Source organism: Zalophus californianus, chromosome 9, assembly GCF_009762305.2.
Source record: "Zalophus californianus isolate mZalCal1 chromosome 9, mZalCal1.pri.v2, whole genome shotgun sequence".
Classification (NCBI taxonomy): Eukaryota; Metazoa; Chordata; class Mammalia; order Carnivora; family Otariidae; genus Zalophus; species Zalophus californianus.
In genome coordinates this window covers 60,050,631-60,056,758 of record NC_045603.1, presented here as the reverse complement: position 1 = coordinate 60,056,758, position 6,128 = coordinate 60,050,631, and the positions used below count along the sequence as shown (strand labels likewise).

The following is a 6,128-nucleotide window of genomic DNA, read 5'->3' as shown; positions in this document are numbered from 1 at the left end:
ATATGCCCCCAGTCTCCCCCCAGCCCCAGAGATTGGTGGAGTAGCAGGGCAGTGTAGACCAGGCTTCACTGAACTGACACTCTCCTGGTTTCTGCAGGAGAGCAGATCAGGGGTTCGGCCCAAGCAAGGCCTCTGCCGGGTGCCTGCTCTAGTAAAGGAAAGAAGGAGAAGGGCAGCGAACTGCCTGACCCCCTAAGCAAAGACACTCAGGGAGGGCCAAAGCAAAGGGAGACCACTGGAGATGGGTCACAGAAAGAAGGGGGAAATATCCAAATTAGGGATACTCAACCCAGAGGTCTCGGGCTTCCTGGGCTCTGTATCATCCCAGCACCTGTCAACAACACTGTGTGTGTGTACGTTTTGCTGGGGAGAGGGCAGATTGTTTTTGTCTGCTTCTCAAAGGGGGTTTGGGATCAGAAACAGCTAAGAGCCATTACAGCTCAGATAAAGGGACCCAGGACTCCTTAGGATCAATGATGTATGGTCAGGGTTTCTCCATTTTCTGTCTTTTGGCTAAGGACAATCATTATGTGAACCTGCAGGTTCTGAGGTTTATAGCAGCTACCCTCACCCTACCCCTATCCTGGCCAGAGCCCAGACACCTGCCCAGAGTCCCGCTTAGGCAAACATATGTAATTGCTGGCCCCAGGGTTCTCCCTCTCAGCACTTCTTCAGGGAGAGCACCCATCATCTCTGTGGGCGTTAGATATCCCGGGGAAGGGAGGGCTGGGTGTCTCAGGAGGAAACTGTCAGAGTTTGGGGGACTAGAAATGAAGTTCCAGGTTTAACTTAGCCCCCTCTCTGGACCTCGGATCGTCACCCAGACACAGAGCAGATTGCCCCTGAAGACTCTTATGGAAAAAAGGAATCAAATCTGGGAGAGTCTTCCCTGCTCCAAGCCTAGCAGGAGAGGGGAGGCCAAGCCTTCCCTGCAGACCAAGACCCTCACTAGATAGAGAAACTGCCCATTTCACCCCATTCACTGCTGGTGACCCACCCGTCCCCAAACTCTGGGATCTATTCTACAGGGACCAAATCTACAGGGAATGATGACAATTTTAAAAAGAACTATATGAAACAACCTGATTAAGAGATATTACTGAATCAGGAAATTTGTAAGCTTTCTAAAGGTAAAAAATTTTCTTAGAACCTCAGTCATTCTGATGCACTTGGTAGTATCCCTGGAGCCCGGCTGAGGCATAACAAGGCCCTTCCTTCTGCCAGAGTGGCTGTCTCATGCTGATTTATTTTTGTTTTATTTATGTATTTCTTAATGGACCAAGTGGTGGTTCCTCTTTGGGCCCCTCAGGCTGACAGGCAGCTTCTTTCCAGCCCAGGGCCCGGCTCTGGTTTAGTTTTCATATACTTGGGGGTCTGGGGAGCCAGGAGGCTGGGGTGGGGGGCTGAGGCAATCTGGGGAGGCAGAGCCTGGCTCTGGTGCCCCATTCCACCCCTCACTCCCCGTCTCAGCTCCGGCCCATCTCTGCTGGGCACTAACCACTGGCCCTACCAGAGCCTGCTGCCTCCAGTCGCCATGGGCTCCCAGCCTGGCTCCCACCAGGGTGCCCAGGTGCCTGCTAGCCCGCAGCGGTGGCCACAGAAGGGGAGATGCCCTCTGCCAAAAGCTGTTGCTTTGATCGCCATTCAGTTTATCTCAACAAGCATATATCGGGCTACCCCTCTGTGCCAGGCAGCAGAGTCCCTGTCCTGGAGAAGCTCCGATTCCATGGGCAGGGGTGTGTGGAGGGTGGCACTTGGCATTTAACCCCAGCCCAGGGGTCTTCACTCCCTTCCCAGCATCCTAGAGATCTTGGAAGCCTGGCGGGCCACTGACACAGAGTGCAGGGAAACCCCTGCAAACAAACCGTTGAGCAAAGAGGTCTGTGACTCCCTGGTTTTTAAAACAAACTGGAGCCAGGAGATGGTTGGTGACAGGGGAAGAATTGCAGAGCCTGGGCCCAGTGGTGCCTGGAAGGAGGCTGGTGGGAGAGCCAGGTAGATGTGTGTGTGTGTGGGGGGGATGAGATCTAGAGGTGCAGATCCATGTTCCCCACTTATTAAAGTGAAATTCTCCCATAAAGGCTCAGGGCAGTGCTGTTAGGGAGCTGGAGGGTATAACTTTCTCTACCCAGAGGGGAGGGAACCCCAAGCTGGGGAGCAACAGAGAAGGAGCGGCCCAGTGGAGCAAAATCAGGCTCCTGAGGCCCTGCCTCTAAGAAAGGGGGTTGAGGAAGGCCTCATGAAGCTCCCATCAGAATAAGCTCAACACTTGAAAATTCACCCCTCAATCCACCAGGCTCCGACCACATAGCCCCCCGGGGGGAACGGGTGGCCCAGGCGAAAGCAAACTTTATTGGGCCACATTACCTGGCTTTCCTGGCCCTATTGCCAGAGAGCTGTGGCAGTGAAAGTGCATCCCCTCCCTGCCCTGTCCCTAAACCTCCTCACCTCTGAAGCCTACTCTTTGAGACACCGAAACCAGAGTCCAAGAGCAATGCGCCAAGAATGCGGAAGGGGCAAGATGGCGGCTGACCTTTAGTGCACTGAAGCCCAACTGAGGGTGTGCTCCCTCAGGGGAGACAGAGAGTGGAGCTCCAGGTTGTAGTACTGTTCACCGCCTCCCCTTCCATAAGACCCAGTGACCATCTACACCTGCCCCTCACAAAACCAGTCCCCCATCTTCAGGTGGGTGCCCCGTGCTTACCCCTTTCCCGCCTGTCTGTTCCAGCCATGCCCCAAGCACCTTCCATTGGCCTCCTCTCCTTGAGGCTTCCTATGTTCTGTTTACCCTTTGGTAAACCCCATCCCTCCACCAGTAAAGAACTCTGCTAGCTCATTTCCTAGATGGCCAAATCCCACTTTCTAGTTGGTTCTCTGGAAATATTTCCGTGAACATGTCTCTCTCAGCCCCTACGTATAAATATGTCTGTACAGAAATAGACTGGCCTAAGCCCCAATACACACACATCACGAGGTAATTACACCCTTATATACATACAGATCTCTCCACAGAGTTATCTTCACAAGTGTCTATAACTCTACAGAGAGATAGCAGCATGTACATATAGAACTATAATTACTTATGTCTATTTTTATAACTATGTAGTTATAAATAGATATGCCTATATATAGTGATAATAATATAGAAATATCTCCATAGCCATATATGGCTCTAAGTGAATGTTCTAACTACTCTATATCACAATCAATAAGTATATATCTCCTGATACATAATTCCAACGATATACATTTATCTACATAGCTGCTCAGAGCTATAAATCTGTCAGGATATCAAATGTCCATAAAACTGGATGGCTATAAGAGAGTCGTATATTTTCTCATATATAAATCTGCTTCTATAACTATGGTATATGCACAAATACAATGGAAATAATTATATTTTCCCCAAGCATAAATCTGTAAATACAAGCACAGCACATTTAGGTATGGTTAGAGATAGAGCAATATTTTCTAGACATCAGTCTGTCAATAGAGCTACCCGTGCCTCCAAACAGAGAGAGTTATAGTGGGGGTTATAAATAAAGTCTCCAGATGTGAACGGATCAGTAGAACTAGATGTAAACACGGCTCTAAGCCCGCCTGCCGCCTTCTTCTTCTTCTTCGATATTCCCGAAGTGAGCACGCTCACAGATGACAGGGTGCAGAGGTGTCAGGGCACGGATATTCCCCCCCCCCCCGGAGGGTTGGAGGTCATTAGGCTTTGGGAAACCATGCGGAGTGGATGGGGGGCGGTCCAGAAGCCCCCGCCGTGTCAGTGTCCGGGTGGCTGCGAGCTCCCGCAAGTGGAGAGGCCTAGGGGAGAAAAATGGAGAGTCCGGCTTGAGTCACTTTGCCCCTTCTTAGGCCCCAAATCCTCGCACCAGGGCAGTCCGGCCAGACATCCAAGCGCGCCGAGGCAGGAGGGGCACGGAGGCCCGGGAGAAGAGGGCTGCGGGCCGGTTGGCGAGGCCGAGACCGAGCCCGGCCCGCCCGGGGCCCCATCGCCCGGGGCAGCTGCCTCACACGGCACCCGTCTGGAACCGGAGATCTGGGCTTTCTCCGCTCGCCCTGCGCGCAGCGCTCCGACCGGGTGTATTTTATTTTATTAGTATTTTGTCCGACTGGTTATCGCAGTGCCCCCCCACCCCCCCCCCCCCCCCCCCCCGCCTCGTGTGGTGTTCAAATGCAAGGCTGCCCGGGGTTCCGTTTTGAATCTTTGTGTGTGCACGGGTCTTAAAGAAGTGACTCAGTGGAAAGTGTAGTTCTCCGTCCCTTTCAGACCAGATGGGTCACCGGCTGTTGAAAAAGAATCAAAACCTCTGAAAAGGTTTGTGACTTAAATCTTTTAAAAGTTCTTAACGCTTGTTTGTTATGGTCATTTTTTCCCTTTACTTCCTCTTTTAAAAAGTTGGCTAATTGGTGTTTTTATTTTTACTCTTTGATTTCTTTCTTTCTTTGTTTTTTTTTTTTTCTTTTGGTACAATTGTTTTTAAAGGGGGTATTTCGTTAGACCCGAAACTGTGGGGCGGCTTTCTCTTCGGCGAGCGTCCTAGCCCTACACATCTGCCTCTCCCCCACCCCCGCCACAATAAATACATTAATACGATTATCAGAAAATTGTACCTGGAGAGAATGAGGCGGACGTGGAAGGATCCGGGATCGTGGTCCTCTCTTCCTTTATGGCAATCCGCTCGCTCCAAGCCCGCGAAGGAAAATTCAGCGCTCCTCAACCCCTCCCTTCTTCTCTCTTTTTTTTTTTTTTTTGTTGTTGTTTTTGTTTGTTCGTTTGTGTGTTTGAAAATCCCCTAGGAAGGGAACTTTCCCTGGGCCTACCGGAAACCCGAACCCGGCCTTGCTCTCCCCTCTCTCTCTCGGGCGGCCATAAATGTTCGTCTGCTTCCGTCCATACCCGGCGGCGCGTCCTCCCGGGCACCTCTGTTGCCCGAGTGGCCAGGACCCCGGCTCTGGCCATCGTCTCATCCATCTCTGCCTCCTCCCCCCACCTGACTCTGTTTGCTTGCTCTCCTCTTTAAAACAGGGGCTTCAGAGACTCCCCAAAGCCACTAATCACCCCCATATGTGGGATCCCTCCCCTGATGGCACAAAGCAAAAGCCAGAGAAAAAGAAGCAGGAAAGAGCGGCCTCCTGGCTCTCCCTATCCTCCTCTGGCCGGAGGACCTTGTCTGGAGAGGGGGGTTCCCAAACCCAGCCCCCCAAGGGCATAGGAAGAAGCTAACTTCCTTCCTTCCTCCCTTGTCTTCCCTCAGATGCTGTGATCCTGACTCCTACCCCTGGCCCCTCCTCAAAATATCTCCTCTTGCATTTTATTGTTATCCTGCTAGGGAGGGACTGTTAACTACTGTTTTATTGTTCTTTATTATTTATTGTTACTATGATTGTTGTTAGAGATTGGTTCGCAGGGTTCAGGGGCCAGCAGCCAGGCCCAGAGGGAGGGCTGCTTGTCACACATGCACGCAGGCACACACACACACACACACACACACACCCCTAACACAATGTGCACACTCACAGGTATATGCCCACAGATGCCTGCTACATGCAGGTCCCTGCCCAGCAATTCAGAGGCGGCAGGCATCCTCCCACCCCGGCGCGCAAATAGCGCGTTGCCCACGCACACCAGCATCCAGGCGCAACCAGCACCCCAGCCCCAGCCCAAGGCCAAAACCCACACACACGGAGCTGGTAAGGAAAGCAAAATACGTAAGAATCCACTTGCAGAGATCCCTTCTCTCCCACAATCTGGAGGGGTGAGTCAGGCCTCTGTCTCTTTCCCCTAGTCCCCTCTCTCTCTCTTTCTCTTTTTTTTCTCCTTGTTTACAGCTTCAGAGTGCTCAAGGCCCATAAATCTTGACGGGCCTACGGAGCGCAGAGCACATTTGTATGCATCGTTAGGACTCGCTAATACCTATGCCCATTAACGAGCGTGTATGCGCGTGGTTTCCGGTGTGTATTAACTTATAGTTAAATTCTGGAGGAAAGGGCATTGTGAATTAACATATACCAAATCCATCACCGGCTTTTGTCATATCATATTAGTCAGCCATGGGTTTGGGGGAGCGGGTTGCCTGAGTCAGGGTGTACCCACCCTCCAAACTTTCTGGAGCAAG

General features: G+C 51.6%; 1 long non-coding RNA gene across 1 annotated transcript; it reads right to left on the bottom strand.

Annotated features, from left to right (window-relative positions):
- Positions 1 to 3,312: 3,312 nt before the first annotated feature.
- Positions 3,313 to 5,673, bottom strand: LOC113921299. The gene is made up of 2 exons (XR_003519626.2): positions 4,624 to 5,673; positions 3,313 to 3,813 (listed from the first exon to the last, which is right to left on the bottom strand). It is a non-coding gene; the product is annotated as an uncharacterized LOC113921299 (long non-coding RNA).
- Between the last annotated feature and the right edge of the window lie 455 nt (positions 5,674 to 6,128).